General features: G+C 36.2%; 1 long non-coding RNA gene across 3 annotated transcripts in view; it reads right to left on the bottom strand.

The window, feature by feature from the left end:
• Positions 1-19767, bottom strand: part of LOC140507190 (uncharacterized) — a 103785-nt gene that overhangs the window by 29041 nt on the left and 54977 nt on the right. The gene's annotated exons all lie outside the window — the stretch shown is intronic.

The following is a 19767-nucleotide window of genomic DNA, read 5'->3' as shown; positions in this document are numbered from 1 at the left end:
ATATAGATATATATATATATGTAAAAAGCCGGGTACCTTAAAATTACAAACAAGCTTTTTCACTCACACTAGCCAGCAGTCTGCATTCCTCCTAGCCCTGACTGCTCTCTCACTCATTTCCTCTCAGCTCTACCCTTTCCTGTTCTACCCATTCAGCAAATTCCTCCCACCACAGGCTCTGACTCAGACTTCCATGTGGCCCAGGCCAGTCACACAGGCCTATTATTGAATGAGAAAGATCTCCCCATTTAACTTACTATTACAAAGAGATGGACTCATGAAATAAGATTTCAATGTACTGACATTAAACGCGCCTTTAGTGGTGAGAGAAATCATTTTCAATTATATATTATGGCCAGCTACCTCAAGAAGTGAAATGGGGTATGAGGTGTGGGAGGGGTGTGAAGATAGCCTCTATTCCTATAAAAGGTGAAGTAGGGATTTCAGGAGATAATAAGGCATTGTAGAATAGTGAACAATTTACAGCCTCTGAAGTTACAAGACCCTTTTAAATCTTATCTTTACTCCTTGCTACCTGTGTAATCTTGGGCAAGTCACTTAACTTCCCTGTGCCTCAGTTTTTAATGTAGAAAAATGAGGAGGCTGGGTGAAATGACTTCTATTGTCCTTTCTGGCTCCAGAATTATAACTTTATAATGGAGTGGCTATAATGCCAAGGGGATACCCACAGCAGCTGCTATGAATATGCTGGTGAATTTCCAGGTTTGAATCACAAGATATAACAGACTCTCTTCACTGAAACCAGAACCAAGACACATTCAAATGCCAAAAAGCCAAATCCATCATAGTAACCAAGAAGTCTATTAACATTATCAGGTCTTCCAACAAACCAACTCCCTCAAGCAAAATCTCTCACTCACAGAGTCTTGTCTTGCTTCCTCTCTCTTTCCTAATTCTGTCTGCTCTGTCTCACTTCCTCTCAGTTCTGTTCCTCCCTTCCTGCTCCACCCCTTCCTGTTACCTGTGGCTTAGACACATGCAACTCAGGCTTCCATGTTGAGTGGGTCTCATAGGCCTATTAATGGATGGGAAAGATCTTTCCATTCCATTAACAATACAATAGCATAAACTTAGGGAGGTGGATGGAGCAAAACAAAGGAGCAGGGAAAGGATGTTCCTTGTGTATTGTGCCTATGGCACTTGCTATCTTTACACTACACAAAATCTTAAGGCAAAGAGTCTGAGAAGTAGGGATACTATAGGAAGATCACCAAAGAGGGTGGATTTAAACAGGAGCAAGCAAATCAGTCTAAATGGAAATCCAGTTGGGTAGATGTTTAAAGTCTTGGCACTTAAGGAAGGAGAGCATGACAGTTCATGCCATGGTATGTGGCCTCCAGAGATAATAGGATCTCCAGAGATTTTCTATAGCAATAGAGAGAGAAGCCAACTTCATCAAGAAGGGTAGGGCAAATGTAGCTATTCCTAACTAATAATTTATTTCAAGTAAACCAAATAAACTAAAGAGAATGAATAAAAGAGACAGAAGTGAAAAAATTTCCAAATCTGAAGCAATTGGTATCTGAAATAATTGATAGGCAACTAAGAAGCATGGTGGATTGAATGCTACTGGACTTGAGTCAAGGATATCTAGGTTCAAATCTTACTTCAGGCAATTTTTTAGTGTCCTTTCTCAGAGTAAGTCACTCAACCTCTATTTGCCTCAGCTTTCTCATCTGTAAATAGAGATAATAATTGCACCTAACTCACAGAACAGTTGTGAGGACCAAGTGACATGACACATTTGAAGTCTTCTGTAAACCTTAAAGGGCTATAATAAGTACTAGTTAATGTTTTCACTGCTGTTGCTGCTGCTGTTGCTTTTCCTGTTGTTGTTTGGCATTGTTGTTATGTCTCTAGTAAGGAGAATAAACATCTGACAAGGTCAGTGCAGAATCTCTAGAGATCAGAAAAAAGATGATGCTTTTCCAGTCAGGGGAGGATCCATGTAAGGTTCCCCTTCTTCTATATATGGAGAGTCTGAGATGAGAGGGGTGATAATAATTTTTATTTTTTCTAGTCTATAAACTCAAAAATATTTGTCTCTTTTACTAGGGAAGGAGACAGGAAAGGAAACTATATTATTACTAAAGATCTGGCACTTGTACAATCAGAGCTACCGTTGGGAAAGCAGATTTGAGAAAGGCTGGCATACCTACAGAGTTGTCAAATTGAATTAATTGGCTAGATCCCTGGAAGTGATCTAACATTCAATCCGGATAATATGGGGTTGGCTAAGTCTAGATGAGAATAGGAAGAATTGGGAATATCCAGGCCAAAAAAAAAAAAAAAAGAAAGGAGGAAATGTACAAAACTTATTTGTCTTTAATTAACATAGAATGAAAATCCATTGATAAAAGTTCTGCTCCTCCCAAAGATTGATGGGATTGCTTAATCAAAGGAGTTACCTGAGTAATCAATCCCATTTACATTTACCATTGCTAATGCTCCAACTATTGTTGATTTATTGAATTCTCAGGAAACAAGTCTTTATCTGAGCTTATGTGCTTGCATATTTAAAAAACATGAGGTATAGTCCAAGAAACAAACTATTCTACATCCATCCTATTCCACACAGTTCCTAAATTCATATCCCTAAAGTATAGCTATAACTGCGCCATTCCTCTACTCAGTCTGCTTCATTGGCTTCTTGCTGTCTCTAATATTAAAATCCAAACTGCTCTGTTTCATTTATGAGCATTCACAATTTGTCTCCAAACATTTGTTAGACCGATTTTCAGATTTTGTCTCCATATACTCTCCCTGTTTCAGCAAAATCAGCATATTACTCTTCCATGTGACTGCACATGCTTACCTCTATGTGTCTGCCATCCTTTTTGGGTAATTCTCTTTCCTAAGCTGAATGAAATCATTAGCTTCCAGAGCCCCATCTTTAGTTATACTTCCTACTAGTTCTCTACTTAGGTGTTCTTCTGCCTTTGCCTCACCCCCCCCCCCAAAAAAAAAGAAAAAGAAAAGATTGATTTTTTTTTTTGTATTTATTTAGGTGTTGTTTCCCCTGGCAGAACTTTGGCTACTTTAAGGTAGAGAATTTTATTTTTCTTTTGCATCCTCATCATCTAGAAAAATAGGGGGCAAAAAACACATACTTCGTGAAATCAGTGTTCAGTTGAAAAATTGTTTCTGTGTCCAAATGCCATTTTAAAAGATATTTCATTTAAATGTTCCTTCAGGGCTGTTGTTATTGTTATTGTTGTTGTTGTTGGGTCTATGATTCTTGAACTATTATTATCTCCCTTGATTCTAGGAATATCATCACTATTACCAAAAAATCAATGAAAAACTGCATGATAGAGGACATGTAGTCTGTGGCATAATTTTATTGGTGCCCAAATGCATGGAGGTTTGGAAGGGATATTCAACACACTTCAATTCAAAAAGTATTTATCAAAAAACTACCTTGTGCAAGGTTGTGGATACAAAAACAAAACAAGAAACAATTCAAGTCATTAAAAGTTTATATCATCTTGGGGAAAGGTAGTCGTGAGGGACAGGGCACTAACCAGAACTGCCAAGCAAATCTTCCTGCACGTGATCTAGGAGGTCTCCTGGATTTGATGTCATGTGAATGCTCCTCTGAACACCACCCAGAGGGTATTCCTGGAGGAGGAATAGATGTAGAGATGCATATTCCTTTCACTAATGTCTTCCTCTGAGTCTCCATTCTGATATTGAGATTACCCTGGATTCATGTAAAGCAAACAGCAAACTGGAGCAGACGCTATAAAGCAGGAAATGTTTCCAATATAGGGCTGGCAATGAACCATATTACATGTCTGCCTGAGGAACAGTCTAGCTAATTATGGAAAGGCTCATCATCAGAAAGTTGACAAGCATATGATGATTTCTTTTGACTGCAGCAACTCATGAAACTGTCTATTTAAACATGAAGATTGGTGCAGTCTGCATAGAAAGAGCAAGCACCCACACAGATGAAACTGCATCTATTTATTGAAGTATTTATTCCTATAGTCAAACTTTCACCTTGATGTTTCATTCCTTCTATAGCCTGTCTTAAAGCCTGGGAAATTTGTTGATGACCACATAGGTGAAATAAAGTGGGAACAGGGACAAAGAATTAAAGAAGATGGCAATGCCTCACTTTGGCTGTACCTAGAATTTTTTTTTATTCTTACTTTCCACGGCCCTTACTCTCTTTTCTGTAAGGGAAGGATCTTTGGGAACAGGGAGAAGAAAACTTTGTGGCCTTATACCCATACAGTCCTTGGATTGTTGCTGAAATGAAACACTAAAAACAAAATTCAAGGGAAACATACAGGTTGATATTCAGAATTTGATAGAAGTTAAATAAGATTTTCTAACTCTAAGTCAGATATATGGTTGATACAAAAATATTTATTGAGCAATTATTTTTTTTCCTTTTTTAAATATATGATTCAATTCCATAAGATTTTGAATTCCAAATTTTTTCCCTATCTCTCCCCACTCCTGTGTGTACCCCATCCACTCCTTCACCCAATCTGTTGTCCCTCCTAAACCTCCTCCCATCCCCTCCCCTTTATTTTCCTGTAGGACAAGGTAGATTTCTATACTGCATTTCCTGTTAATCTTATTTCCCAGTTGCATGCAAAAACAACTTTTAACACTCATTTTTAAAACTTTGAAATCCACATTCTCTCCCATCCTCCCTCCCCAACAACTTTCATTGAGAAAGCAGTAATTTGATATATCTCATAGATGTGCAGCTATGCAAAATACTTCAATAATAGGCATGCTGGGAAAGACGAACCTCATTTCCTGCTATTCTTTTCTGTCCTCCATTTATTCCATTCTCTCCCTTGACCTGTCCCCCCCCAATGGTGTTTGCTTCTGATTACCCCTTCTCCCAATCTGCTATCCCTTTTATTATCTTCCCTTTCCTATTCCCTTCATCCCTGCTTTCCCATAGGGTAAGATAGATTCCCATATCTAATTGAGTGCACATTATTCCTTCCTTAAGCCAAATCTAATGGGAGTAAGGTTCATATATTTTCCTTCACCTCCCCCCTCTTCCACTCCATTGTAAAAGCTCTTTCTTGCCTCTTTTATATGAAATAATTTGCTCCACTATACCTCTCCCTTTCTGTCTCTCCCAGTACATTCTGCTCAACAGTTCATTTTATTTTTAGATATTCTCCCTTCATATTCAGCTCACCCTATGCCCTCTGTCTACACACACAAGCATTTATATACCTACTTATGTAAATACACATTTATAATACGGATATACACATGCACATGCACACACATTCTCTCTAACTATCTTAATACTGAGAAAGGTCTCATTACTTACAAATAACTTTTTTTCATGCAGGAATATAAACAGTTCAACTTTAATGAGCCCCTTATTACTTCTATTTCTTGTTTATCTTTTTGTGTTTCTCTTGATTCTTGTATTTGAAAGTCAGATTTTGTATTCAGTTCTGGTGTTTTCAGCAAGGATGTTGGGGAGTTCTCTATGTCATTGAAATTTCATTTTTTCCCCTAAAATATTTAAACTCAGTTTTGCTGGGTAGGTGATTCCTGGTTTTAATCCTAACTCCTTTGACTTCTGGAACATCATGTTCCAAGCCCTCTAATGCCTTAATGTAGAAGCTGCTAAATCCTGTGTTATCCTGAAAGTATTTCCGTAATACTTGAACTCTTTCTTTCTGGATGTTTGTAATACTTTTTCCTTAACCTAGGAGCTCTGGAATATGGCTACAATATTCCTAGGGGCTTTCCTTTTGGGGTCTCTTTCAGGAAGTGATTGGTTATTTATTTCCATTTCTACTTGACCTTCTGGCTCCAGAATATCAGGGCAGTTTTCATTGATAATTTCTAGGAAGAGATGTCCAGGCTCTTTTTCTGATCATGTTTTTCAGATAGACCAATAATTTTTAAATTATTTCTCCTGGATCTGCTTTCCAGGTCAGTTGTTATTCCAATGAGATGTTTCACATTGTCTTCTATTTTTTCATTCTTTTGATTTTGTTTTATAATATCTTGATTTCTCATTAAGTCATTAGCTTCCATCTGCTCAATTCTAATTTGTAAAGAGCTCTTTTCTTCAGTGAGCTTTTGGACCTCTTTTTCCTTTTGACTAACTCTGCTTTTTAGGGAATTCTTGTCCTCATTGGTTTTTTGGACCTCTTTTGCCATTTGTGCTAGTCTATTTTTAAAGGTGTTATTTTCTTCAAAAATTTTGGGGCTCTCCTTTTATAAGGTGTTGACTCATTTTTCATGACTTTTTTTTTTGCATAAGTCTCATTTTTCTTCCTAATTTTTTTCTCTTCTTCTCTTCTTTGATTTTCAAAATCCTTTTTGAACTCTTTCATGGCCTGAGACCTTTTCGTATTTTTCGAGGAGTCTTTGATTGTAGGAGCTTTGATCATGCTTCCTCCAGTTGCATGCTTTGATCTTCCTCATCAGAAAGGATGGAAAAAAAATACCTTTTCACCAAGAAAGCAGCCTTCTATAGTCTTATTTTTCCCTTTTTTGGACATTTTCCCAGTCAATTACTTGACTTTTGAGCTCTTTGTTAAATGGAGAGTATACTACCTCAAGTTTCAGAGGTTTTGTGCAGCTGTTTTCAGTGATATCTCTAAAGACCTGTAAGTTCTCAGTTCCTGCAAAGGGATATAATCAAAGGAGATGTACTTATTCCTCTCCTGGGCTGCACTCTGGCTTGTGAGCAACCACAAGCACTCTTTTCTGTCCTGGAACTTAAGTATGATTCCTTCTCCACAGTTGCAACCAGCTCCACCACAGCAGCACTCCTCTTCACCCCAGGGCTGCCATTCAGGACTGAGACTCAGATCAGCTGCTTGATTCACCCACCATCTTTAGCCCATGAGCTGCAGAAGCTGCTGTTGCTGAGGCAGGCTGCTGCCACCCTGGGGCTAGGTCTGGACCTGCATCCCCTCTCACCTAGGTGAGAGAGCTTTCTCACTGACCTTTGAAGCTTTCTTGGATGTTTGTGGGTTGAGAAGTCTTAAAATCACTACAGCTGCCAACAAGTCAGCACCCTGAGGCCTGCTCCAGTCCAGTCTTCACTGATACACTATGGACCACAATTCACTCTGACCCTGGTGCAATAGACCCTTTCTGTCAGCTTTCCAGATTATCTTGGACTGGAAATATGCTTCCCTCTGTCATTTTGTGACTTCTGCTACTCTCAAATTTGTTTAGAGTCTTTTTACAGGTATTTTGAAGGATTCAGGGTCCTCGAGTAGGCCCCTGCTTCTACTCTGAACAGCTCTTAACGATCAGTAAACAGGTTAAAAACAGATTAAATGCCTGGATAACTATTCTGTTTTCCAACAAAGACCTTGGCCTCCAGGGCTAAGACTTTCCTTGACAGAAAAACAAAGCTCCTGATAAGAATATGGAAATGAACAGATTCATCTCTTTATGTAGAGATAACAGATGAGGGTTGTTCCCCAATATGATAACTGAATATATTAAATGCAAAATGCTAAAGCTTGTGAGATCTCCAAGGATGGTCTTTATTTTATGAAGGAAAAGTATCATTGCATCTGAAGTCCAGGGCCAAAGGAGAGGGAAGGTTAGCAACCGACATTGTACAAGGAGCAATCACTACAAGATCAGTAGAGTCATGCCTAGCAGAAAGTTCAAGACCAGCAGGGCTGTCTGGCAGAAACTATAAGTCATGCCAAGCAAGAAAGCAATCTGATGCTAGAAGACATTGCTGCCACTGCAACATAAGTTGTTTGAGCACATCTTGACCATATGTGGAAGCATGTGCTTTATGTTTAAGGTGGATATGTTCTGCTATTTTCTATTTCTTGTTTCTGTGAAAGAAGAAACAGACTTAGAAAAAAAAGACCTGATCGGAACAGGAAGAAAAATTAACTTATGTAAGCTATTAAGAAGAGTTGACAATTATGGATAAAGCTAGGAGCTGAATTGGGGGCTGGAGACATTTGGCACAAATTTAGGAATATTTGAAGGAGAATAATCTCCATTTCCAAATTATGCTTCCTGTGAGAGTTTGGTAAGAATAGATTACAAAGAAATAAAGAGAAGAATAATGATCGAAAGGAGAGGAATCAAGAATGAGTTAGTTAGAAAGTCAAAATAAGGAATAAAAAGTAACTAAATTGATAACTTAAATAAGTCAGTGAAACAAGGTGAGAGGTGAGGAAATGAAGGTCTAGCAATAAAAATATTATGCAGATATATATATATATACATATGTATATATATATATATATGTATATACATATGTATATATATATTTCACAAATGCATGATGAGGGAGGTTTGATCACACAGCAATTTCTCTTTAAAATATCCCAGAGATTCAATTGTAAACTTAGTATTAGTCATCAGTATGACATGGTAGTTTGAAAAGCTAATGAGACAATGGGCTATATTGAATGGTACAAAGTTTAGGAATAAGGAAGTGATATTTCCTCCATACTCTTCCCTGGTCAAATACATCTTTATTCACTTCAGGGAATTTTTTATTTTAGGAAAGTAATTTATAATCTAGAAAGTATCCTAGAGGAGAGAAATTGGAATGGTAAAGAGATTTCTAATTTATAAGAAGTTCCTTTGAAGGAACTGAGTAAACTTAGCCTAGGTGTGAAAGGATGAGGTAGTAGGAAGATAAATACATAAAGGACTTCTATGTAGATAAGGAATGAATTTGTTCCACTTGATCTCAGTGGATGGAGGTGGGGAACAAAATTAACCAGGGTTAAGTTTAAAAAAAGCAGATTTAGGTTTTATGTCAGGAGAAATCTTCCTAAGAGTAAAAGCTCTCCAAAATTAGTATGAACTACATTGAGAAAGTAGTGGGTTCCCCAATATTGGAGATTTTTTTCAGATAAATTACACTGGAGATACGTTTCTGATAAAGATTACAGCAAATGCACACTGGAGTCCTTTTCAAAATAAATATTTTTGATGTTTTGTTCTGTGACTCCTAATATGTTTTTACCTGACATGCCTTTGTTTTGAGTTGAATACATCATCCAACCGAAAAGAAATTTGATACTATGCCTGAAAAGTAACAAAACCATCCATTCTCTTTGACCTAGTGATACCACTATTTAGGGCTATGACTCAAAAAGATCAAAGAAAGGGAAAAAAAAGTATTCATTAAAAATTTTGGTATAAGAATGTTATGAATATTATTGTGATGTAAGAAATTACAAAAAAAGAGAATTTCAGAAAAATTTTGGAAAAAAATTTATGAACTAAGATAGCAGATAGGTAGATAGATAGATAGACAGACAGACAGACAGACAGATAGATAGATAGATAGATAGATAGATAGATAGATAGATAGATGATAGATAGATAGATAGATAGATAGATAGATAGATAGATAGATAGATAGATAGATAGATGATAGATAGAGAGATAGATAGATAGATGCAGATACATTTGATTTATCAATATGTTCTCTTGGTAGTTATAAACTTTGTGAGCTAAGTCTTCTTCCATTAGTGAAATTTCTAATATGAGACCTAGAGTATGTATCTGTATGTATCTATGATACAATTGCTTCCCCCTTGTTCCTCTCCTGAATTGGTTTCATGTCGTCATTCACATGTTGTCATAAAAAAACTGCTTTGTGCTTTTCATCCCTTTTATTCATTATAATTCAGGTCTTTAACTGGAATTGTTTTTCCACATTTGCCAACGAGTTAAAGTCAAACGAATCTCACTTATCTAAATTAATGACTTATTTCAGCAGTTCTGTTCCCCGCAATACTTCTGATCCCTCCCAAAAATTAATACATCCAGGCAAAGAACAGAAGTGATCAAACTGGAGCTCCTTACATGAAAGTTCTCAGATAAATATTTGTTATCCAAATAGATAGTTAATAATAGGTACACACAGGACCAAAAGCCATTTTCCAATAGATAAGTGGTCAAATTCTATAAGCAAACAGTTCTCAAAGGAATTGCAATCCATGAACAACTACATAAGTAAAAGCTCCAGATCACTAATGGTAAGAGAAATGCACATCAATATAATCCTCAGGTTTTACCCTATACCTAGCAAATCAACAAATAGGACAAAAGATGAAAATGGCAAATTATGTAGTAATTGTGAAAATACAGGAATGCTAGTTTATCTTTACCAGAGCTGTGAGTCAGTACAATAAATTTTAAAGCAATTATATCAATAAAAGTACTAAAATGTTCATACCTGTTTAACCAGATGTTCCATCACCAGGAATTTGCTACAAGGATATCATTTATTAAAAAAAAAGTAATACTCCATATACACCAATTTACAGCAGCATTTTTATGATAACAAATACTTGTAAACAAAGTCAATGCCTATATCTTGGGATATTACTTAATATGTGATGATCTGTGAATATTATTGAATAATGCTTTGCTCTAGGAAGTAATGAAAATGATGAATACCAGGAAGAATTTGGAAGATCTATACAAATAGATACAATGCAATGTAGAAACAAGAAAATCATATAGACAATACCTACAAAATGAAAATAATGAGAACAGCCATTTGAAAATGAATGTTGCTGAATCACACAAACAAAAATCACGATCCCAATGAAGAGAAAAAAACACTTCTCCATAAACCTTGGAGGAGGGGGAGGTCCATAGTTTTAGAATACTGTGTATATATTCGGATTTTTTTTCAGCGTATTAATCAATTTTAAATCTTCTTTTTGTTTTCTTTTAAAAATCATGTTTCCATGGCATGACTCTCTGGGAGAGGATAAAGAGGAAAATTAGAACCTATAAAACTATCAATGAAAGTTATTTTTAGAAAAGAAATACAAATTCATTTTCAGAATGTCATGGAAAGGATGACTAAAGATTGAGAGAAGCATCAACTAACTAGACAGAGAAAGTTAGTGTAGAGGAGAAAGCAGGCTTCATAAAGCCATGTGGGAAATCCAAGTAAGCTATATTATATCATCTGAAAAGTACTGATAGATGACACTAAAAGAATACGAAAAAGATACAAAACTGAACACATTTACCAGAATTTCTGTAACCATGTCCTCTTACTATTGATGGCAGTGAAACCATCCCATTTAGATTCTAATTCCCCAATAGATGATGCAGAAATTGAAATGACTATTAACATAATGAAGGTGAGAAAAGTAGATGTACCAAAACTATTGCATATGGAAGAAATCTATGCCAGGGGCAGCATAATTTTGAAAGAGTTGCAAGGTAAATTTCCAAAATATTTTAAACAAAAGAGATAAAAAGACTATGTTACTTTCTTTTATAGGATTATGTTGACCATAGTTTCCCTGAAATAACTTCTTTTCCCCTGTCACACAGTTGTTAGGCACAAATTCTACTTTCTTCAGTAAAATTAGCTTAGCTTTCACTAAAAAAAGGCATGACTGTCCCCAGACTTGATTGATTCCAAAATACAACTGGCCACCTAAGGTATAAAAAAGTGCTAGACTGACAGACTCTGGGTCTCATGAATTTTTTTTTTAAAATCCTATTTTTAAAGAATATTTAAAGATTATACTAGTGAGAAGCCCTTCACCAAATCTTTCCTTGATGATTGACATGTTTCCATATGGAGACAAGAACAAATATAAAATATAAAATGCTCTGTTTGGATTTTAATATACTTTGTAACCTGACTCCTTCCTACCTATCCTGCCTTCTTACTCCTTACTACCTGCCCCAGCACATTCTCTGTGATCAAGTAACATTGACCTCCTTGCTGTTAATCACACAGAATACTCCATCTCCCAGCTCTGGGGAAATTCCACTAGCTGTCTCTCTCTCCTTCCTTATCTCTGACTCATGATATCTGTAGCTCCTTTCAAATCTTTCAAAGTTCAATCTTCTATAAGAAGCTTTTTCTGATCCTCCTTAATCCTAACGTCTTCTCTTTGTGATCATCTCTAATTTATTTTGTATATATATCTAACATATTAACAGTTGTTTACACAGAAAGTTGTCTCCTCCCATTAGACTATGTGCTTCTTGGGGTCAGGGGCTATTTTTCTTTTCTTTTCTTTGTAGCCCCAATATTTGGCATAGTAAGTGACAAATAATAATCACTTAATAACTTAACTTGTTGATACTGGAAAGATAATTATATTTTAATATTATTTATCCCTCCCAAAATGGGAAATTTTGAAGATATTGCCAATAACTAACCAATATGCCTAATTTTCATTTGCAATATCTTTATGAGAATGATTTGTAAATAGATCAATAGTGTCTTCTATGAAACTGCAAGAAGAGAAATGTAAGACTTTTGTATTTGAATTTATACAACAGACTTTATCTCCACAATTAACTGAACACAGTTAAATAAAAGACATAGAAACTATGTGATTCTTCAGTACTTGCTATATGTTTTTAGAAAAATTTCAGTGAGGTCACTTATTTATACTCTGCTATGACAGTTTATTCAAATAGTTCAATGGACTGAGTGGGAATTTCATACTACAAAGCACAAATTTGAAAAGACTTTTTATCCCAACAAGTATTCTGGATAAGGGAGGAGAGAAGTTGTCCTATCTCTCCTTCAGGCTTCTGGGTCTTTTCAAAGGCTGCTTGTGAGATAACTATGTGACAGTCAGAGTTGACTTCTGATTTCTCACTGATCACATGTTCACAGATATTTTCACTAGAACTTTTTTGGAATGTTTCTACTGCCATTCTATAAAACCTCCAATTCAATAGACATGAAATAACTACTGTTGCAAAGGAGATCCTCAGAGAGTGACTCAATGCCAGGAACATGATTTTTTTTAATGTTATTTTAGATTACATGTACCAAGAAATGGAAAACCATATGATTGTTTCACTGAGTCTAAAAATTCTGTTTCTGTAAATAACGGATCATCAAGCTCCTCCAAAAAATCAATTTAGACTAGCTATCTTTTATTCATAATGTTTATACTGTTCAGACCAGAGTGTCTGTAGACATGTCTGATAGAAAAGCAGCAGCAGCTGACTCAGAAAACATCAATAAACATGAAGAATCCTTCAATATAGCCATGCCAATTTCTTTGATCCTAAGCATATTTCAAAAAATACTGTTCACATTTTAGAGCACATTGGAAAAAGTTGTAGAAAAGGAAATGCAAAAGACACAGTAGCAATGGAAAAGGGAAAAACATTTTAAGGGCTTTTTTTCTTCCAGTTGTGCTCATGAACCCAAGAAACTACAATGACGCTGTTTCCAATCAAGTTGTCTCAGCCAATCCTGTGAAACAACCCCAGCGGGGTTGGTGCCTGGTAATTGCTGTCTTAACACTTACGACCATAGCAAATGAAGAACCTGAAAAGAATATTCTTGCCTACAAAGTCCTCAGCAATATTAAATGGTTCAGCATTAGAAACTGATAAGATTTTTTTTCAGAATAAATTACATTAAAGAAGAGACAATATCATCTGCTTCACTTTAAAGACCGTGTAATTTTGCCATATTCCTTGCAGCTGAAATTGTCCACATATGTGGTCTCCTCATTAGAATGTGAGCTCCTTGAGAGCAAGAACTTTCTTACTTTTCTATTTAAGTGCTCAGCATAATGCTTTGCACACAATAAGTGCTTAAAATGCTTTATTCATTTATTCATTCATGGGGAAAATTGCAAATAAAAATATAAGTTTTCAATTCATCATTACCAGGAGTCAGTTTTCCTATCAATTAATGCTATAATGTTTCTGATGGCAACATGTCTTTTCCATCAATCCTGTCAGTTATTAAATTTCTTCCAATAGAAAATGGAAAACACCTGATACATATGCTGATATTCAAAATTTTTTCAAAGACAGATGATATCTTCAAGAAATTCTAGGTAAATTATTGATGTTTTGAACTCTTAAAACTAATATTTCTCAGTTAAAAAAAAATGTTCCAAATATCTTAGCTTAAACCTGCACCAAGATTTTGGAACACCTTCTATAGGAGATGGGTGGATATTTGAAATTTTTAACAGGAACCAGAAATAGAAATATTTTTTTTTTCCTTTTTTTGCACTATAAATCTTAATCAAGGAGATACAAAGAAAGTGTCTAAGTCCACCATCAAGTCTATGAGGAGAAGAAATGGAGAGTTCAGATCAAAGGCCAGATATGTATCTCTGACCTATCCCAGTTGAATCTTATAATGTCCAAAAAACCCTCCAAATTGGCAGAGAGAAAGAGAGAGAGAGAGACAGACAGACAGACAGACAGAAGGACAGATGGACAGAGGGACAGAGACAGAGACGGGGGGGGAAGAGAGAGAGAGAGAGAGAAAGAGAGAGAGAGAGAGAGAGAGAGAGAAAGCAGTTCCACTTGCCCAATAAACAAGGAATTACTTCCTCTTTTCTTCTTGTGTAAATCTAATATACTCCTGTTTTTAGTTTTTTTTTTCATTTAAGGGAAACTCATTTCTTGAAGTACTTTAAATATTGTCAGCCATTGTCAACATCAAGAGCTCTGTATGTAAAAGTCAGCATCAAATTAACTGCAATCAATTCACTTTGTCACATTTGACTGTACAGTGTTGTCAGGACTTTTTTTTAATCTCCCAGAATGCAGGACTGTGCTGTGAGCAATGGCCTCACCTGATAAATGATAGTAATGATGACTGATGGTGTTGAAACTGAGTTTTTTCATTCAATAATGACACATGTATCTGAGAAAGAGGAAAGCCAAAATAAAAACCATGGGTCATAGAATTACAATGTCACATCCTATGACATGGTTTTGGGAAGTCTAACAGTTAATAGCAGATGTCAGGCCAGGGAGAAGGCTGGACTTGACTATATTCCAAAGTAGGCAGCTGCTCTCAGCATGTGGGAAGGATCAGAAATGCCAGAACTGGGAGAGGAAACACAATCCATGGTATTAAACTAAAATTGAAATCAGGAACCCTGTAGAAGATGCCAAGCTGGAGGAACAGCCAGAACAGATATGTTTGGGGAAACTAGAGCCAATTTAAAACGGGAGATTGAGTAGTCAAGATTTGGGGCCAAGTGGAGGCAAAGGGCCTATTCCCACCACCAAAGTAGGGAGTACTTAAGCTGGGGAAGCAAGAAGGCAGCAGCTGTTTCCAATAGCTTGAACAGGGGCATCAGTCTTTCTCTTCCTCTTTGCATCCTTAAATAGCATTTAAAAACAAAGAAAATCTAGGCCTCAAAATGGGGTTTCCTAAACTAGTCCCTATAATATAGCTCTGAAAATTGATTGTATTATGAGCAGTAAGAATAAGAGAGCCAGGTAAAATATTTTGTATCAAGGTATCTTTGTATCTCTGGAGAATCTGGTAACTTTTTAGCTTCCCCTATTTTGAGTGTGGTTATATTCCCATGTGTTGTGTGTGTCACCAATGGTATGGTCTTCTTCGGCAACGAAGGACGAACACCATGAATGATGAAAGTAAAATATTACAGATTGGATTATCCTTCTAACTCTGAGATCGAAAGCATATATTGGAGGGAATAGTATAAAATAATTGTTGGTTTGTGTGACGATGCTAGATTGTGAAGACCTTTGAATTTTATACAATCAGTAATAGGAAACTTTAGAGTGTAGCTAGGTGGTGCAGTGGATAGAGCATCAATGCAGGAGTCAGGAGGACCTGAGTTCAAATTTCACCTCAGACACTTGACACTCACTACCTGTGTGACCTTGGGCAAGTCACTTAACCCCTCCAGTAATCCTGATGAATATCTGGTCACTGGATTCAGATGGCTGTGGAGGAGAAGTGAGGCTGGTGACCGGCACAGCTCTCCCTTACTCAAAAAACAGTCAAGTGCAAGTCATGTCATCATTTCTCTGATGGCATGGTGTTTTTCGGCAACGAGGGAGGAACACACACACACACACACACACACACACACACACACACACACACACACTGCATCCAAGAGCTAAGCAACAATATCTCTCTGCCAAAGTTTCAGACTGATAAGTACTTGATAACACTTCTCTATTTTCTTAAATGTGACTGCTAGATTATATGAACTTTGGGGTAAATGGCTGTGGAAAACTGACAAAGTCATAAATAAGTCAAAGTAAATACATGCATATACACACACATATACACACACACACTTATGTGTGTATATGGGTATATGTGTATATGTGTATGTATATATGAGAAAAAAACTGCAAATGTGAAATATGGAGATCTCACAAGGAAATGAGAGGCTGAAAAACAACAATCTCTGATATCCATATGCTGGAATGCATTTCGTTTTAAATGCAAACCAGTAGATGCTGAGCAGGCTCCTCTTTCCCTGAAAGGAATTTGCTTGTCAGAAGTTGCAAGCTAGACGGAGAACAGTGACAATAGGCCATAGTTGAAAGATATCTTTAAATGTCCACAACTATATCATTCTTTTATCACAGGTAGATAAGTCACCTCTTGTTCTTATATTTAGTCTTATCATACTGAGCTCTGGGGTGATCCTGTGTGAATACTTTTTTTTTTTTTTTACATTTGTACAATCAATGATTTATTGAATGATAAACTTTCATATCCGTTATCCCAGTAGATCCTCAGAACGACATTGGGAAGTAGGCAGTATAAGTATTATCTCCATTTTACACCAAAAAAAAAAAAAGAGAGAGAGAAATAGACTTGACCAGCTGAACCAGAATGCAATTCTTTTTCACTCTTCAGCCAATGCTCTTCACACTACACTTCCTGCATGGTTCAGTGCAAAAGGGTAGGGCATGATAAATAGGCTTGTGTGTTTTTAAGACTTTTTGCATTTGTGAAGTTCCTTTTTTCCTGAAGCAGGACTCTTCCATGTCATGTTAGAATATCAGACTTTGAAGAGACCATAAGAGATCTTCAACTCTAAGGGTTCTTATCCTGTGATCCTTGAACTTGTTTTTAAATGTTTTAAATATTTTAAATGTTTTGAAATGTTTGGAAATATTTTGATAACTGTTTTTCAGTATAATTGGTTTCATTTTCCACTATGTGTTTTAGGCCTCAAATATATATTTTGGGAAGGTGTCCGTAGGTTTCACTAAATTGTGAGAGGGGTTCATGATACAAAAACAGTTAAGAATCCCTGACCTAGTCCAACCCCCTCATTTTACAGGTGAGAATATTTAGGACTAGATAAATAAAACGAGTTTGCCCATGTTTTACATAACTAGTTAGGGGAAGTATCCAGTGCTAGAGTGTAGAGACCAAGTTTCCTAACTTACACTTGAGTGATCCTTCTGCCATGTTGCAGCTGAGTCAAATAGCTTTACACAAACTTCCTTTCTTCTGGGTCCTTTTACCTTTCTTTGTTTCCCCAGCTTCAGACTTACTCTGTTCATTCAGAGCCTACAGGCATCCCCAGGTCTGTCTCTTCAAAAGACCCTAATTTCACCCTGCCACTCCATCAAGCTATTGCCTGTTATTTCTTTTCCCTTTTATTTCCAAACTTTAATAATTGGTTGTTTAACTCACTGTCTTCATTTCATATTCTTCATTCCCTTGCAATCTGGCTTCAGACCCTAACCACTTGACTTAGAAAGTTCTTTTAACTTCTAAATCCAATGGTCTTTAAAAACATTACTCCTCATACTCTTTCCCTTTTTATTTTTTATTTTTTCCTGTTTTTTTTATTATTATTTTTTAATGTTTAACAATCACTGCCATACAATTGAGATTTTATCCCCCCCACACCTACCCCCCACTACCCCCCTCCCTCCCCATGACTGCATACAATTCTGTATAGGTTCTACATATACTTTCCTATTGAGTATATCTTCACTATAGTCATGCTATGTAGTCAGACTAAAATAAATGAAAGAAATCATATAACAAATCAAAACATGATACACAAACACATACACATACACAAACATGATCTGCTACATTTTGTGAATGACTTCCATATTTCTTTCTCTGACTGTGGAAGGCATTTTGCCTTGAGAACCACCTTTGGGATTTTTTTTTTTTTATAAGAAGTTTTTGCGTTATTACAAAATTCCAAGTCTACCAGAAAAAACTCTCGCACACTGTGGTCGTTGCAGTGCACAAAGTTCTCCTGGTTCTGCTCCTTTCACTCAGCATCAGGTCATATAAGTCCTTCCAGGCCTCTCTGAAGTCTTCTTGTTTATCATTTCTTATGGCACAATAGTACTCCATTACATTCATATACCATAATTTATTCAGCCATTCCTCAATTGATGGACATCCCCTTGACTTCCAGTTTTTGGCAACTACATAGAGTGCTGCTATAAATATTTTTGTACATGTGGGACCCTTTCCCATTTTTATGATCTCTTGGGGATATAGTCCTAGTAGCAATATTGCTGGGTCAAAGGGTATGCACATTTTTGTAGCTCTTTGGGCATAGTTCCAAATTGCTCTCCAGAATGGTTGGATGCGCTCGCAGCTCCACCAACAATGAATTAGTGTTCCAACTCTCCCACATCCTCTCCAGCATTTATCATTTTCTTGTTCTGTCATGTTTGCCAATCTTATAGGTGTGATGTGGTACCTCAGAGTTGTTTTGATTTGCATCTCTCTAATCAATAGTGATTTAGAGCATTTTTTCATATGACTATAGATAGCTTTAATTTCTTCCTCTGAAAATTGCCTGTTCATATCCTTTGACCATTTATCAATTGGGGAATGACTTGTATGATTATACATATGAGTCAGTTCTCTATATATTCTAGAAATGAGGCCTTTATCCCCGAGCTTAACTGTAAAAATTCTTTCCCAATTTACTACATCCCTCCGGATTTTGGTTGCATTGGGTTTGGTTGTGCAAAAACTTCTCAGTTTAATGTAATCAAAGTTATCCATTTTGCATTTCATAATGCTTTCTATCTCTCCTTTAGTAAAGAATTCTTCCCTTCTCCATAGATCTGATCAATACACTATTCCTTGCTTCTCCAGTTTATTCATGGTATCAATCTTTATAGCTAAATCATGTACCCATTTGGACTTTATTCTTGTGTACGGTGTCAGGTATGGGTCTATGCCTAATTTCCACCATACTGTTATCCAGTTTTCCCAGCAATTTTTGTCAAACAATGAGTTCTTATCCCAGAAGCTGGGGTCCTTGGGTTTATCAAACAGAAGGTTGCTATATTCCTTGCCTACTGCATCTTGAGTGCCAAGTCTATTCCACTTGTCTGCCTCTCTGTTTCTTAGCCAATACCAAGTGGTTTTGATAATTGCTGCTTTATAGTACAGTTTGAGGTCTGGTAGAGCTAGGCCACCTTCCCAAGCATTTCTTTTCATTAGTCCCTTTGATATTCTGGACCTTTTGTTTTTCGAAATGAATTTTGGTATTATTTTATCTAGCTCTGGAAAATAATTGTCTGATAGTTTAATTGGTATGGCACTAAATAAGTATATTAATTTAGGTAGAATTGTCATTTTTATTATATTAGCACAGCCTACCCATGAGCAACTAATGTTTTTCCACTTACTTAAATCTGACTTTATTTGTGCAAAAAGTGTCTTGTAATTGTGTTCATATAATCCCTGGGTTTGTTTTGGCAGGTAGACTCCTAAGTATTTTATACTGTCTACCTTAACTTTAAATGGGATTTCTCTTTCTATCTCTTGCTGTTGGCCTTTGTTGCTAATATATAGGAACGCAGAAGATTTGTGTGGGTTTATTTTGTAACCTGCAACTTTGCCAAAGTTGTTTATTAATTCTAGTAATTTTTTACTTGAATCTCTAGGATTCTCTAGGTAAATCATCATATCATCTGCAAAGAGTGATAACTTAGTTTCTTCTTTGGCTATTCTTATTCCTTGAATATCTTTATCTTGTCTAA

Source organism: Notamacropus eugenii, chromosome 5, assembly GCF_028372415.1.
Source record: "Notamacropus eugenii isolate mMacEug1 chromosome 5, mMacEug1.pri_v2, whole genome shotgun sequence".
NCBI lineage: Eukaryota > Metazoa > Chordata > Mammalia > Diprotodontia > Macropodidae > Notamacropus > Notamacropus eugenii.
This window is presented reverse-complemented; position numbering and strand designations above follow the sequence as displayed.